At 42.5% G+C, this 16569-nt stretch overlaps 1 protein-coding gene across 2 annotated transcripts in view; it reads right to left on the reverse strand.

The window, feature by feature from the left end:
* Positions 1-2396, reverse strand: part of ARPP21 (cAMP regulated phosphoprotein 21) — a 180845-nt gene extending 178449 nt beyond the window's left edge. For both annotated transcript variants that reach the window (XM_049870865.1, XM_049870866.1), the window contains exon 1: positions 1634-2396. The gene's annotated coding sequence lies outside the window, so the exon portion shown is untranslated. The remainder of the gene's footprint in view (positions 1-1633) is intronic.
* Positions 2397-16569: the final 14173 nt, after the last annotated feature.

Consider the following 16569-nt stretch of genomic DNA (forward strand, 5'->3'; position numbering starts at 1 on the left):
CTTTAAACACACTTCACTTTAGCAGAGTATTCTGTGAAAGCAGCTTTCTCATCGAGTAACTTAGATTATCCAATAATATAAATCATGTCCAGGAAGGGTACACAAACACCTATATACACAGCCACCCAAATGTCTTAAAAATGCCACATAAGGCAAATCTTAATAGTATCGCTAAGCTAAAGATGGCAATAGATTATCCTTTTGTATCTTCTGCGGTGAGGAAGTGTATTCCTGGAAGAATACACCCACGCTCATTCTGCAGAAAATTTAAAAACGTTGTTAGCTGAAGTGGTAAAAAGAAGTAAAAGAATGTGATTAACAAAGGAAGTATATGAGATCGAACACAAATACATACCTTAGAAAGATTCTGAAAAGAATGGATACATAATCTCTCACATACAATCTGAATGAGGAGGGCAGCAGGAGCAACTGCTACCAAGAGAGTAGATTACTCGGCTATTTGAAGGACACATAGCTAGAGCACTCCGCTTCCAAGTAACAGCCTTTCATGAAAATGAAGCTAATGAAAACCCTATTAAGACTTGCAAGCCCTGTGGTAACACAGAAACAGAGGATCAAAGGCGTTCAGGGTGTTTATTTTCAAGTCCGCAGTAAAGGTTTTCTGACTTTTATCAAATGAAAAGCCTGTCATCTCCATTTCCTCTGCTTTCTCAAAACAGTCATAGCTGTCCTGATCCCCAGTGGATGCGGGAGGGGTGAGAATCATTTAGATTTATTCGGCATTTGAGCGAAATCTTATTACAGGTTCATTTCGACTTTGGGGAACATCACTCTGGTCCAGAGAGGCTAAAGCGTCATACAAAGGCACTTTAAAAATCAGAATTCAAAATGAATATCTGTACTCTAAACACGTTCTTCTGAAAGCGATTTCTACCAGCCTTGCATGGCACTTAGTCCCTTTCCATCTCTACAACTTTCGTTTTTTTGTTTTCCTCTTTTGGCTTGTGTTCTCTGTCCTTGTCCTACATCTGCAGAAGGTGATGAGGGACCAAACCTGAACAGCAGACAAGCACAGAACCCACTGGGCTACATTTCTATGCATAAACACCAGTGAATCAATTCTTTTCCTAAGAAACTTTCTAAACCCCTGTCTAATTCAACTCAGTTCTACCACCACGTCCACATCTGAGACTTATTAACATGAAATTGGCTGGCTGCAATAACACGCAGGTTTATTTAAAAAAAAGTACGAAAACAGTATCAACAGCCACCACCCCTCCCCATCTCTTGGGACCCAGGAACCCAGTCCTGCGAGGACCCAAAACAGACTTTAACTTTCTCTCCACAGTATAGCTCACTTTCAAATCAAATAAGAGCATTTCAAACTTTTACCAGGAAACCTGCATAAATCACTGTAGACTTCTCTGCTGCAAAGCATCGCCCTTTTGAATTCACTTCCAGCCTTCCATTTCTGCCTCTTTTGGGGGAGAGGGGTCCAGCCCTCCTTCAAGGAAACATAAAAGCACAAAACATACATAATAGCAGCTTTCTACAGGCACGAAAGAGAAATACAAACGAGAAACAATTCAAAGGAAAAGCACAGATAGATGGCAGGAAGGAAAAAAAAATCACAAAAGGGTGCAATGTTCACGTCGGAAGACGTGTGCATTACCTTGACGAAACGGTGGATAGTCCCCCTGCGTCTTGGTGGCCTTGATTGATTGGATTTAGTTTTTGGCTTTTACTAATATTACCGCTTCTCCCAACGATTGATTTAGCTGGATTTGTTTGGTTTGGCTTTTGTCCTGCCCTTTTTGGGGTCGATTTTTTTTTTTTTTTTCTTTTAACTACTAGTGACAGGGGCTCTCTGCAGCGTCGGCTGGGCTCCCGGCACGGCTGTGGCGGCCACGGCTGCGGCGACGCTGGCGGCTGAAGTCGCGTCCCCGCTGGCCCTGCGCTGATGGCCGCTCCGGGCGCGCTCCGAGGCCGCCGCCTTCCTGCCGCCTGGCTGCCCGGCGCGAGCGTGCCCCGCTGTCTGTCTGCGCGTCTGTCTGCCCGCCCGCCGTCTGTCGGTCAGACCCGCAGCTCGGCGCCGGCTTCTCGCGCTCCTGCGCTCTGCTGTCCGAGCTCCCCTGCGGCCGGCAGCCAGTCCGTGGTCAGCCTGTCCGTCCCTCCGCGACGCAGGCTCCCTGCTGGCGTCGTCTGTGCCCGCGGTCTGCCTCCCGCTCCCGCTCGGCGCCCCGGCCGCTTCCCTCGGGCGGAGGAGGGCGTCTGGAGCCGAGGACGACGCGGCCGCCGCGCTCGGTCCCCGCCGCTCCCTCTGGCTCTCCCTCTCTGCGCGCCCGTCTCCCTCGCTCAGCCTGTCTGCTGGCTCCACCTGTCCGTCGCGCTGTCACTCCTGCCCCGCGCCAGCCAGCCTCGCTCGGTCCCCCGAGCCCGCGCCCGGCCTGCCCGCCTCCGCCGTCTGCCCCTGCGCCCGGCCCGGCCCTCCCACGCGGCTGGCACTCCCGCCGGGGGCGGCGCCCGGCTCCTCCCCGCAGCCCGGCCCGGCCGCTCCCCGCCCGGGCGCCTCGCACGTGGCCCCGCGGCTGCTGGGGCTGCGGGCTCGGGTCCCGCGGCCGCCACGCCCGGGAGGCGGGCAGCTGGGCGCCCGCCGGGCCCGACCTCTGTGCCCTCGGGCGCGGCCCGGGCTGCCCGCGCCGCGGTGCGGACACCCGCAGGGTGCGCCCCGCGCGCGCGGTGCCATCCGTTCCCCGGCCGCTCTCCGCCGGCCCCACGGCTGGAGACAAAAGCGCATGAGCCCCGCGCGGCAGCGTGAGCATCATTAATCAGAGGGAAAACTGGCACGTTGCCCCCTGCCCCTCCACACCGCCTCTCGGCTCCCCGACAGCAGCAGGCGCGCCTCCCGTGCCCCCGCCCCGCCCGGGTGCCGAGTCCCCCGGCGTACCGCTCAGGCGGCGCCTCCCGACTCCTGGGGCCACTTGGCGAAGCCTTGCAACGCTGGCTTCCTCCGCGCTCGCTGTCAAGCCAACTCTGCAGACAGTCCCACACCACCTCGCCCCACCCGAAAGGATCCGTAGCCTCAGAGCTCTTGGAGATCCGTGGCTTTGAGCAAGACCAAAAGTCCCGGCGCGCAGCGCCAAGTGTGCTGGCTGTGGCGACTGTCCAGACTCCTGGCCACCCCAGCGCTGATTTAGAATCACCGAGGTGCCGCAGACACCTGGGAAGGGTAGGGCGTGGGGCAGGGAACGGAGTTGACACCTGAAGAAATAAAACCGCTGCCTTTCCCGTTTGTTCTGGAGATGTGCTATTTTTATTATCTATAATTTTTTTTTTCATTGTCTGGAGCATACACTACCAAAAAAAAAAAAAGGAAAAGGCATCGCGGAGGAGAGGGGAATACATTTCCGGAATACCACCCACCCCTCCCGAGTGAATGTGGAGCCTACTTTTCCAACATTATAGGTCCCCACCCAAGATACACCACTCTGGCTTTGTGCCCCCAGCTGAGAGCAAGGCGTTTGATTCTGGGCGTCTTTGCTAGGCTGTTATTAATGCGAAGCAAAATTATAGTTGTATATGCCTACATGGAATTGCCAAAGCTCATTTTGACAGTTTCCAGCGGTTCAGTTTCTGAAACGCAGAGAGGCTGAATAACTATGGATCTGGTGCAATGAACGCCCATCCCACTATAAATTGAAGACAGAGAAAATGAACTTTTACCAGCTGCAATTAGGAACCCCGTGAAGAGACAACAAATAAATCACCGGCATAAACCGTGTTAGAAACTTTCCACGTCCTTTTAGTTTCGCTTGCTGACAGACGTTACAAACAAATTCATTAAGGAAGGCTTCTTTCATGTTGTTATATACATGTCATTTTGACAGCTGTAGTTATGTTCTTATGTGCAAAGATATTGATTATAAATCTCAAACAGATAATATGTGTACCTCTAGAAAATGCTGTGGGGGAAAAACAGGATCGAGATATACTGGTTCTTGATGAATAGGAAATTATTTTTGCAACTATTAGAAATTGTCTCCCTTGAGATTCGGCTCTAGATGGAATAAAAATGAATCTCCTGCATCAGGTTTCAAGCAAACCAAACCTAAAGAATTCAGGACCGTTACCTCGGTCTATTTTTTCCAGCATTTCTACTCAGTCCTCTCCAAAAGCGTTTTGACAGGCATTTTCTCTCTTCTTCCAGCCATATGGAATTCAAGGGAAAATTAATAAAAGTATTTCTAATTCACTTCCCTTTCCTTCATCTCAAGTCATGTTCTAAAAAAACATACTTTTCTTTGGTGGAAATTGTGCTAAATTGTGCCGTTTCATAAATTCATACAATCGGGATGACACTGGAAGAGGGTCAGTGTATTTTGATGTCTCTTCTGGACAGGACCCCACCTAACCATCTCCCGAATAGTAATTCATTAACAGGAAATCTAAACAACTTGTTCTTAACACAAAATCTTTCTGGAATGCATCAGAGTTCACTCTGAGAGTTCACTAAAAAACTGGAACTCAGTCTCATGAACTGGGTTAGAAGTTACAGCCACTGGGCTGAGCAAGCCAGGGGAGGCAATTAGTATTCTTAGTACAAACTTCACTAATGGTATAAAAGACTGAAACAGAATCTTCCAATATCCTAACAACATTGATAGTATAATTTATTGCAATAGCTCACTGTTTTTAAGCCATATTTAAAAAGAAAGCACCCTAAGGAAGGATAACATTAATTTTCTTCAACTAAAAAAAAATTTTTTTTTTTTTTTATTTACCATTTCTCAGATTTTGTCAACCAGTTAGGATCTAGACAGAGCTTAAGTTTATTTGAGGCCATGTAGATGACTAGCATTCAGATACCCAGTTTAAAATGCTATGTCCGAATGCGGCACTGAAATACACTCTGGGGAATATCAGGCAGGCAGTGAGCAATAAAAGATCCTTCTAGAGGCTGAGAAAGTGTCACCACTTTATAGTTCTTTAACCAGTTTGAAACAGTTACTGTTTTTTTTAAGGCCCTTGACACATTATATGATAACAACCACGGGATCCACTAAACCTGATGTCTACCATATTGGATCTCTGGGTTTCACATCTGAAATACCCACTGTGGAAGAGCTAATGCATTTAAGTTGTCTTACTTTTAAGGGTGGGAGGTGATAGTGGGGGAAGAGCACAGAGTGCTGTTACTGTCTTGGTCTGGGTGCTTATTGTTTTATTTGGCCTCATGTTTTAAATGAAGACACCGTCTTGTAACCAGGTAACCCCAGCTTGGGGAGTTGAGCGCACCTACACACAGGCAAACATCCAAGATTGTCGACAAGCTCCTTTAAACACATATTCCCCTAAGACACTAAATTAATGCCCTTTAATGAAGCTTCCAAATTGGATTTTCAAAATAAAGCAAATTGCTAAAATAGCCCAGCTGCCTTTTTAAGCACCTTTTCAGCTGAACCGAGGAGTAGAATTTCCATGCCATTGAACTTCCAACACTCATCACCAGTTAGGATGTAAGGAACACCCCTTTAGAGCATACTCCCCACCACAATAAAGGCCCACAAATCCACTAGAGAGACTTCTCATTTGCCCTGTTTCCAACAGGACAGTCTAGAGTCTATTAAATACCAGTCTTGAGTTTAAAGCCCTACAAATACGTATGCAGGATACAGAAAAGGCAAGAGGAAAAAAAAAAAAAAAAAGTGTGCGTGTGTAGGGGAAGGTTATCATTTCACCAGAAAAGTTTAGATCCCCATTCTCATCTCCTGCAAAGCCAAAGCAACTCTCAAACACATTTCAGAACATCGACAAAGGATGTCACACCACGTATGCATCTGAGGATGAAGAAATGCCATGATCAAACACAGAGAGGACTTGGGAGGCTAGAAACCAAATGTTCTGAGGACACAGGTCACTTGACGGGCAGCCACGTCTCCTCTGCAGTCTGCTGTGCACAGTGTAGGAAATATTTCTCCACGAAGCCTTGGGGTTCTCAAAAGCAGACCATGAATGAACGCTAGCCTGCACACACACACACCCACACAGACAGACACAGAGTCATGTTTTGCTGGGAATGGAAACCAAGAAATTTCTCCCAAAATGGACCTGTGTGGTGTTTTCATGGAGATGCATGTGGATAAGAGGAGGGATGGCACGAAGAAACACCAGGAAACAGCTTAAGAGAGCTTTAGGAAACCTGTCTCTGAAAAACCTAGCCTCAAAAGACAAGAAAGGAGGGCTGCCAACTAGATCCCATGCTTCTCTTCAGCATTTCTTGGGATGGAAATACCATCACTCTGACGTATCCTTAGCATTGGGGGGTTTGGCCCTCTGGACCCCGGAGTCCTGTGTGTCTTCATCCTCTGCACTTGCTGCCCTGGGGGACCCATGGCTTTGGGGTGGCTAAGGCATGCGGAGCAGGCAGCGCAGCACACCTGTGCAGGGGCTGTTTCTGTCTGGAAGAGTCCAGCAGGCCCTGTCTACCTGGCTCCTGTTACCTTCCCTGCAGGACCTGCTTTAGCACAAGGCCTTTTCAATCTCCTCTGGAACCTAGGCAAGGTGAATCTGATTTTTCAAAGCCTGGCCCGGAACTGCAAGCAGGAATGAAGCAGATGCATCGGGAGGGGCATTTTTGTGAAAACAGAGGGAAACGTTACCCACCCTGCAACACCAGGAGTGATTCAGTGTGTCACCCAGCACTTGCCAAGCACTGTTGGTGATCCTCCCTCTCTTTCCCGATTCCTGTTCCTGAGATACGGCACTCCCCTCTGCCACGCACACTGTCCCCTTTTTGCCACAAAGGAAGACAAACACTAGCAAGTTATTCAGAACTTGGAATGACACATCCGGCTTCTCGGCCCTGAGACAATATTAGAAGGTCTGCGCGTTAGGCAGCACAAGAAAAGAGCTTTCTTTGATCCATCTCGAAAAAGATGGAGGACATTTGCATTTTTAATCTGCTCTCCGGAACTTAAAATGGTGTGTGTGCATATATACATATATCTGTGCATAGTTAAAAAGTAAAACATTCGGAGTGTTAATCAATAGCATACTTAGATGTTACTGAAAACCCAGCATCTGAAGAACAATATGCAGATTTATTTCTAATTCTGCATAAACGTGCTTTTCCTCCAAAGCTACTCTTTAAAGTTTCTTTTTTTCTTTTGAAAATAGATATGCATTTGCAAAATATAAACAGACTCATTGTAAGAAAAAAAAAAAGAGGGGGAGGTTCACAAAGGAACAAAATAAAAGTCCTCCACCTGAACTGCTATCACGTTTACACTCAGCCAATCTCTCTGCGTACATATCCATAAGTACATAGCTGTATATATATGGTACTTTATAATCTCCACCTTCCTCCATACTTTAGAGTAAGTCATGGCATTTCTTTCCACGACACTGGCTATATGAGCGTACTAACGATGGCACACACGACGACAACAAAACCCATTGCCATCCAGAGGACTCCAACTCGTGGCGACCCCATGTATTACGGAATTCCATAGAATTTTCTTGGCTGTAATCTGAATGGACGTAGATCCCCAGGCCTTTCGTCCATTGAGCTGCTGGGTAAGTTGAAGCTCCCAACCTTTCTAGCACAAATCATTTGTACCATCCAGGGACTTTCAATAAGAACATAGTAGCCTATTAAATACAGCACGTGTGGGTTCTACATAAACGAAAGCTATTGGTGGGCACAGTTTACAGTTTGGAAGCTATTACCTGTAGTGAAAATCCTACAAATTGTAATTGTTCGTTGAAAGGGTATCTGTATTTTACGTTTTGTTGTACACTGACAAACCAGATTCAAAGAGGTTATGCCTGTTTCAGGATATCTTGTGTTGTGATTGCCAATTTTTATGAAAGAATTGACCTAACTTTGCTTTTCTGGATTTTAAAAAATAAAACGTATCAACGAAAACATTTAAAACATTTTTCTGAATTGTATTCGTTAAAGGAAAAACTTTTTTTTTTTTTAATGAAAAGAGAAAAAAAAATACCCCAGGTTTACTATCTTTTTGCTTTAGACTTTTCCCTTGATACAGACACCAGTCTCCATAAAAAGGGTAAATATTGGGAAAACTGAGTGAACCCTTTCAGGCCAAGAAGTCACAATTTGGTGGCCTCAGGACGTACCTTCTTACCATCCAGGAATAAAGCCAATCCCTAGAAATCATGGGCGAGCTTCCAAACTATTGTTTTGATTCTTCTCCTCTCTTTATTTTAACCACACAGAGCCAAATGCTCTGATTTGATTGACATTATCATGTATTTATCCTTCGACTCCTTGGATGGGGATACAGACACAGATATTTAGGGACTGGTTAAAAAACTGGAAGCATCAAGGAAAGACAAATAGAAATGGCTTAGCTGAGCAACTCAGAGTTACCGTTGGTTCACTATCTGCAATTGTGCACCATAACATATACATACCCAGCTCCTGTTTCCTTCCTAGACATGCAGGACACCACACTTCCAGACTTCTGCAGTCGTGTAGGGCCGTGTGGTAAGTTCTCACCTGAACGAAGTGATGTGTGTCACCTTTGAGCCGTAGCAATGAAAACTCGACAGCAGTGGGTTTGGGCTTTGGGTTTTTTTTTTTTTTTTTTTCTCTTTTTCAATTAACCTAAAGGTTGGTGGTTCGAACCCATCCAGCAGTACTGCAGAAGATAGGCCTGGAGATCTGCTTTGGTTGAGATTATAGCCAAGAAAACCCTACGAAGCAGTCCTACTCTGCATACATGAGGTAGCCATGAGTCAGAATCGGCTCAATGGCAGCTAACATACTACTAACAACATGCTGGTCTAGCACCATGTGATACAGTAAATACTAAAGCAGACAGAGCCCAAACTGGTTTTCACACACCTGGGTTTTGGCTTTGAATCGGCCACTGAATGGCTGTGGGAATTGAACAAGCGATTTCCACTTTTGAGCCTCAGTTATCTTATTTTTTAATTTCTAAAACAAGGTAATAAGACTAAGTTTTCATGGAATGAACATTATACTGCTCTAATTTTTTATTGATAATTTATAATAATGTTTGGTACCTTCCAGACAAGACCCCATTCTTCGTATTCTTTTTAATAATTATTCTGGCTATTTCTTAAAAACTCTACGTTTTATCTTCCATTTGAGTTCTAGAAACAGCCTAGAAAATTTCGTAAAATATTAGTATTTTCATAGGCATTGCATTACATTTGTAGACGGGGGGAGAAGTTGGCATCTTTCACTATTGCCATCCTGCGGGTTTTTTAATGCCCCTCAGTATGTGTCCATATTATCTCTAGTTACAGCCTCATTAGTTTCCAAAGTTTTTTAAACCGTGCCGTCTCTTACCTATTATTAATGTTGCCAGAATTTTTTGTATTAACTCTTCCAAAAAAAAACTTTAAAAAGATTTTGCATTCTACCCATGGGGCGGGAATTCTTTTTTTTTTTTTTTCTTTTTTGCATTCTATAGGGTAGCTATGAGTCAGATTCGACTCGAAGGCAATGGGTTATTTTATCAAGCTTATTTTTTGTCTTTATTTTATCTTCTTTCTAATATGTTTGGGTTTGTTCTATTATTGTTTTATAGCCTCTTTTTTTTTTTTAAGGAGAAAGCTTAGCCCATTAAATTTTAATACTTTTTATTTCCTATTACACACACTTAAAACTATATATTTTCAGCTTACTCCATTTCGGCAAAGATATAATGAGAGTTTTACCATCAGACATTCCTTTATAACTTAGTTCTACTTTGTAATCCTTATTACTTGTACCCCTTGCCATCAAGTCTTTTGCAGCTCATAGCAACCCTATAGGACAGAGTAGAACTGCCCCATAGAGTTTCCAAGGAGTGCCTGGTGGATTCAAACTGCTGACCTTTTGGTTAGCAGCCATAGTACTTAACCACTACACCACTATTAGAAATCGTTTTCATCCCATAGACTATTTAGAGAAATTTTTTTCTTTTATGTTTCATTTATGAAAGTTTTTTTTTGGGGGGGGTGCTCACTTTTTATTATTGGGTTTTACTTTTATTTCATTTTAATCAATCATTTTGAATTTGTTGAGACATGCAGGATCTGGGATATGAACAATTTTTATTAATAGTCCACTTGTTCTTGAAAACAATGCATATTACTTAGTATAGGATTAAGCTGTTTACATTGTTTATTTATTTCTTAAAATATTTTATTGTCCTATCAATTCTGTCTGCCTGGTTCATCAACTACTGAGCAACCTGTGTTAACATATTCTGTTATTCTTAAGGACTTGTTGATTTCTTCTTGCAATGACTTCAATTTTTGCCTTATGCAATTTTTAAATTATATTTTGCTAGACAAATACAAGGCTGTGACTAGTATGTCTTCTTGATAAGATTGTTCTTTTTTCAATAGTTAACCATGCTCTTTACACCTATCAATGCCTATACTTTAAATTATCTTTTGCCTGGCCACCAGAAGTTCTTTTTGACTAGCAGCTGCTACAATATATTACATTTATTTTCACTTTTCTGTATTGTACACGTACAAATGAAGGTGTGCTTCATTTAAAGCCATACTATTGGATGCCTTTTTAAAAACGATAATCCCAGGGTTTGTTTTATAGTTGCTTTCATTTATCTTACTTGGGACTTCATGCAATTTTTTTTTCTTTTCATCCAAAGTCTCTTTTTTAGTTCTGGAAAATTTCCCAGCTTGATTATTGCCTCTTCTTTGTTATTTCTCTTGCAGGGACGTACATTAGATATGAGCTGTAGATTCTCTGTCCCCATAACTTCCTCGTCTGTCTGCACAGACGTCTGTGTGGTTTCCGCATGTCTAGGGTCACCATTTTCTTCTCAGTATGTTTGGTTTCGTCAGCTCCTATACGGCGTCCCTGGATGGTGCAACTGGTGAAACTGTAAGACTGGAAGTTGGAGTTCACCCAGAGGTGCCTCAGAAGGCCTGGTGGTCTAACTCTGAAAAATCAGCCATTGAAACCCCCTATGGAGCACAGTTCTACTCTGACACACACCACACGGGATCATCATGATTGAAATTGACTTGACAACAACCAGTTATATACATAATATATGCATATGCATATATACACGTGTATATATATATATATTTTATACACATAAAGCCTGTTGCCACTGAGTCAATTCCAACTCATAATGACCCTACAGGACACAGTAGAACTGCCCCATAGGGTTTCCAAGGAGCACCTGGTGAACTCCAACTGCTGACCTTTCGGTCAGCAGCTACAGCTCTTAACCACTATCCCGCAATAAATGGATGTCTTAAGAAGCACATAATATAGTATATAACATATATATAATATGAGTTATAGATATATAGCTAACATACACACATACTCATATATGTGTATATATATATTATGTATATATATATACTCACATACATATGTATGTATATACATATATACACATACATACATATACACACACACACACACACACACACACACACATATATATATGGAGTCCCTGGGTGGTACAAACACTTAAACACTCAACTACTAGCTGAAAGATTAGCAGTTTGAACCCACTCAGAGTCGCCTCAGAAGACAGGCCTGGTGATTTGCTTCTGAAAGACCACAGCCTTGAAAACCCTATGGAGAAATTCTACTCCGCACACATCGGAAACTGACTTGACAGCAACTGACAACAACAATTTACATATATAGTCATGGATTCAATTGTGTCCTCCCCAAATAAGTGTCAACTTGGCTAGGCCATGATTCCCAGTATTACGTGGTTGTCTACCATTTTGTCATATGATGTGATTTTCCTCTGTGTTGTAAATTCTACCTCTTGAGGCAAGATTAGAAGCAGTTATGTTATCGAGGAAGAATTCAATCTACAAGATTAAGTTGTGTTTTAAGTCAATTTCTTTTGAGATATAAAAGAAGGAAGCAAGCAGAGGGAAAGGGGGACCTCATACCACCAAGAAAGTAGTGACAGGAGCAGAGCATGTCCTTTGGACTCAAGGTCCCTGCACTGAGAAGCTCCTTGACCAGGGGAATATTGATGACAAGAACCTTCCTCCAGAGCCAACAGAGACAGAAAGACTTCCTCTGGAGCCAACACTCTGAATTTGGACTTTTAGCGTCCTAGACTGTGAGAGAATAAATTTCTCTTTGTTAAAGCCATCCACTTATGGTATCTTTTGTTATAGCAGTGCTATATAAATATGTATACACATATATATGTATGTATGTATACATGTATGTATATGTACATATGTATACACGTATATATCTGTATGTACACCTGTGTATGTATGTATATACACACACACATATACACAAACACATACATGAAAACTATTTGCAAATTTATTTGGTGTAGTTTATTTTACCTGAGTGTTAAAGTAGTACTGAAAACTTTTATTCTTATATAGTCTTAAATCCACTCTGAAACAAATCAAATTCTCTTTAGCCTAATTAAAAACAAAATTTTATCCAGTGACTTCTTTTTCTTATGATTTTTAGCCCTAGACTTGTCACTTTATTTTTTTTTAGAGTTTGTATTTCTTTACTGAAATTTCCTATCTTTTCGTTTATTACAAATATATTTTCATTTATCTCATTTATTTAGTTTTCACAACTACTTTAAAGTTTTTATCTATTAATTCCAAAATTAGGACCATCTAGAGGCCTGCCTTCATCTACCTTTTTTCCTCTTGTGAATGAATTACATTTTTCTCCAGCTTTTTACATCAAGTAATTTTGGATTTTATCCTGGGTGTTGTGAATATTATTCCATGGAGGCCCTGTGTTTTGTTACAGTCCAGTGAAGAGCATTGATATTTTTGTTTTAGAAGACTGTTAACTCAATTGGGCTTAAGCAACACACTCAAACGCTCTCTGTCAGGGGCTGAAATATCATGTCAGTTCTTTTTCTTTTTAACTGGAATGCCTGCAGTCTGCCTGGTGCACCTGTGGTTCAGTAATCAACCAGAGATGTTGGCAGAGTTTATAGACAGAATTTGGGGCTCGCTCCTTCCTTCTGGATCTCTCCTTTCTAGAAATCCCTCCTTACTTTCCAGTGATTCTTCAGGCCACTAAGCCTGTTGGTTTTTCATCAAAAATTTAATAGCCACATAGGGTTGAATATTGATTGCCCTCAGACTGAAAGGTATAAAAACGGGTAACACAACCCACGCTGGTCCCTTAAGTCAACTATCAACTCCCTTCCAATCAGCCTACTTTTATTCATACTCTGGGTCTTCTAGTAGTTGTGTTTTGTTTTATTTTCCTCCCTCCAAAGTTGATTTTTATTCTCTCAGGGAGTTTTGGTCTGTCAGGAGTTTACTCTGTCATACCAGAAATAGTACTCAATATTCCCCTCAATTCCACAAACAAAGAAGGAGTAAAAATGTAAAACAAAAAAGAAAAATCTACTGATAAGACTTTGTTTTTGGTAAGGGGAAGGGATATCATCTCCAGGTTCCCCTGCCTATATCCTATTGTCCAATACTATGTGGACTTTTGAGATAGGGAAGAAACAGGGACTGAGCCCCTAGGGAAGGAGCCCTGCAACTTGGAACTTATTTAAAATACTACGTGTTTGGCTAATGACATAAAACTCCCATCCTGGAATGTGTGATAAGGAAAGAACAAACACTGCACCCCCTCCTAAGATGTTTCTCAGACGGACCGACCGGATCTGGTCCCTGGAGCATGCGCAGACATCCGCAAGGTGACCATAGTGACCGATGGATGACTTCTGCCTGATGCAAGTGCCCTAAGCAGGAATTGAACCTGCACCACAGGAGGGACTGCCAGGCACGACACCCCATAATAAGTCCTGCTACAAATCCCAGAAGCCTTTGTCACGGACTCCATCTTACCGGCAGAGTGCATGCGCAAATAAGAAAATAAAGAGCCGCGTTGCGCTGCTTATACCGAAAAATGAATTATCTGAAATCCTAGCTGATGAGTCATTATTACCCCACTTCCTTTTCTTAGCGAACAATAAAAGCTCGAGACAAAGACTGGTGCATTTGTGTGCAGGAACAGTCTGTAGGAGTGCTACACACTCTGCTGCTGCCCAACTTCAAAGTGCTTTCACTTTCAAATGAAGGTTTTTCTCCTGAGCCCGTCAAGTCTTCCTGTGTAATTCTTTCTCGTGGGTCAGACAAGAGCCCTTGAGGGTCCCTAAAGACCCCAAATGATACACTTTTAGACGAAGGCTAGGTGTTCACATGTTTCCCTTTGATCTTCTACATTCAAGGAAGACAGGGAAAAGGAAGTTGAGATTTGGTGTGGAGCCCAACAACGTTATCTGCCGTTGTCTTCATTTTTGTTTCTAAACATATTACATGCATCATCTTCCTTATGAAACTTGAAGCCTGGATCTCTCTCTCTTTCTCTTTGAAACAGAGGCATATCTGATTCAACCAATTTTGGCTTGGACAGGTTTTAGGAAATATATTTAGTCAAAACCAGAAGAAAGAGTTTATTTCAGTAGTTCCCAGTGAGGCTCAGGTGATAGTAGCACTTCCACTTAAACCTTTTTTTTTTTTACTAAAAAAACCAAATCCTTTGCCGTCAAGTTGATTTTGACTCCTAGCGGCCCTACAGGACAGAGCAGAACTCCCCCGTAGGGTTTCCAAGGAGCAGCTGGTGAATTCTAACTGCTGACCTTTTGGTTGGTAGCCGAGCTCTCATCCACTATACCACCAGGGCTCCTAGATGTATATAAACAGAGGCACTGTTTCTCAGGGATTTTTCACATGTTTTTGTGCATCTTACTGCTGGATCTATTCACACATTCAGAGTAGACAAAATCAAAACCAGTCTCCCTGCTTAAGATAAAACTGCTTAAAAATATTTCTTTATGCTTAGTGGTCATTATTAACCATAGTGCAAAATACTAGAGTACTGCAATTTGTTGTGAAGAATTTCTTAATTTGTTACTAATAATATTTAAATAGGAAACCCTGGTGGCGTGGTTAAGTGCTAGGGCTGCTAACCAAAGGGTCAGCAGTTTAATCTGCCAGGCACTCCTTGGAAACTCTATGGGGCAGTTCTACTCTGTCCTATAGGGTCGCTATGAGTCGGAATCAACTCGACAGCACTGGAGTTTCTGGGTTAATATTTAAAAATCAAAATTTGACAATTAATTTAAAAAAGTAAGTTGAGTTCATTGTTGTTTCTCTAACAATGTCATTCAAACATCTTGAATTCTAACAAGCTTACTAGAGTAGAAAGTTGTCATTGTTAGGTTCCGTTCAGTCAGTTCCTACTCATAGCGACCCTCTGTACAACAGAACAAAACACTGCCTGTTCCTGCACCATCCTCACAATCGTTGTTAGACGTGAGCCCTTTGTTGTAGCCACTGTGTCAATCCATCTCATTGAGGGTCTTCTTCTACTTCGCTGACCCTCTACTTTACCAAGCAGAATGTCCTTCTCCAAGGACTGATCCCTGTAGAAAGTAAAGGGGTAAACCCAAAGGTTTTTATATTTTACTTGGGGATGTTTTGCCCTTATGAAAAAAGCTTCTATTGTGTGTCGTGAGAAAGAAAAATGTTTCAGAGTTATTTGTCTTGCTTATTGGAGAATGCATGAAGGTCCTAATCTAAACAGAGAGGTTAGATTAGATTGGATTAGATGGTTAGATTAGATTAAACGAAACCAGGAACAGAGAGGTCCTGAGTGGATGGAAGATATTTGGCGCAATATCAATGAGAATATAAATAGAAGAATAAAAAAAAACTCACCGCCGTCAAGTTGATTCCGACTCATAGTGGCCCTATAGGACAGAGTAGAACTGCCTGATAGAGTTTCCAAGGAGTACCTGGCGGATTCAAACTGCTGACCTGTTGGTTAGCAGCCACAGCACTTAACCACTACACCAACAGGATTTCCAAATAGAAGAATATTAGCAATAAATGAATATTGCATAAATAAATATGAAATCTCATGTGGCACTTAGTTATGACAGGCAACAGGTCATAATTAGAAAAGAAAAATCATGAGGGCATAACTTGTCTAGAATCTATAGTTCTACTTAGAGAGGAAGAGTGGTGTTATGAGTCAAAAAGATATACACACCTGCTAAGCGATGTTTGAAGCAGACCAGAGAGCATTTAGGTGGAAATAAAGAGAGAACTGCATAGTGAGATTACTGAGGGAATGACTGGCCGTTTAGCCAGACATACGCCAGGATCCTGGTGTTGATCATAAAACTGACACGAAGGGAAGATACAGTGGTCATGAGGGACCTTGGCCACCTTTTCTATTACTGAAAGTCTCATTTGCCTAAAAGCAGGGTATCTGATAAATTCATGATGTGCCTTGTTCACAGTTTCGTCCCTCAAGCATTGGAAAAAGCCCATTTTACGTCCAATTCTATGCACTAGGGAGGGATTAGTTAACAAAGAGGAGGTTACAGCAACCTTGGGATATATAGCGTCTTGGGCACAGTCAGAAGTATTCTCTAGACTTCAGAGAGACAGGCATCTGAAAATTTAGAAATATAACAAGCAGAATCTTCATGGTCTGAGCCCCTAAAAAAGGAAAACTGTTAAAGAAGCTTGCAATGATTCCAAGAATGAATAACTCTGATTTATTCCAGTAACAAAAGTTGGTAGAGATTAATG

Source organism: Elephas maximus, chromosome 27 (assembly GCF_024166365.1).
Source record: "Elephas maximus indicus isolate mEleMax1 chromosome 27, mEleMax1 primary haplotype, whole genome shotgun sequence".
NCBI classification, from domain to species: Eukaryota; Metazoa; Chordata; class Mammalia; order Proboscidea; family Elephantidae; genus Elephas; species Elephas maximus.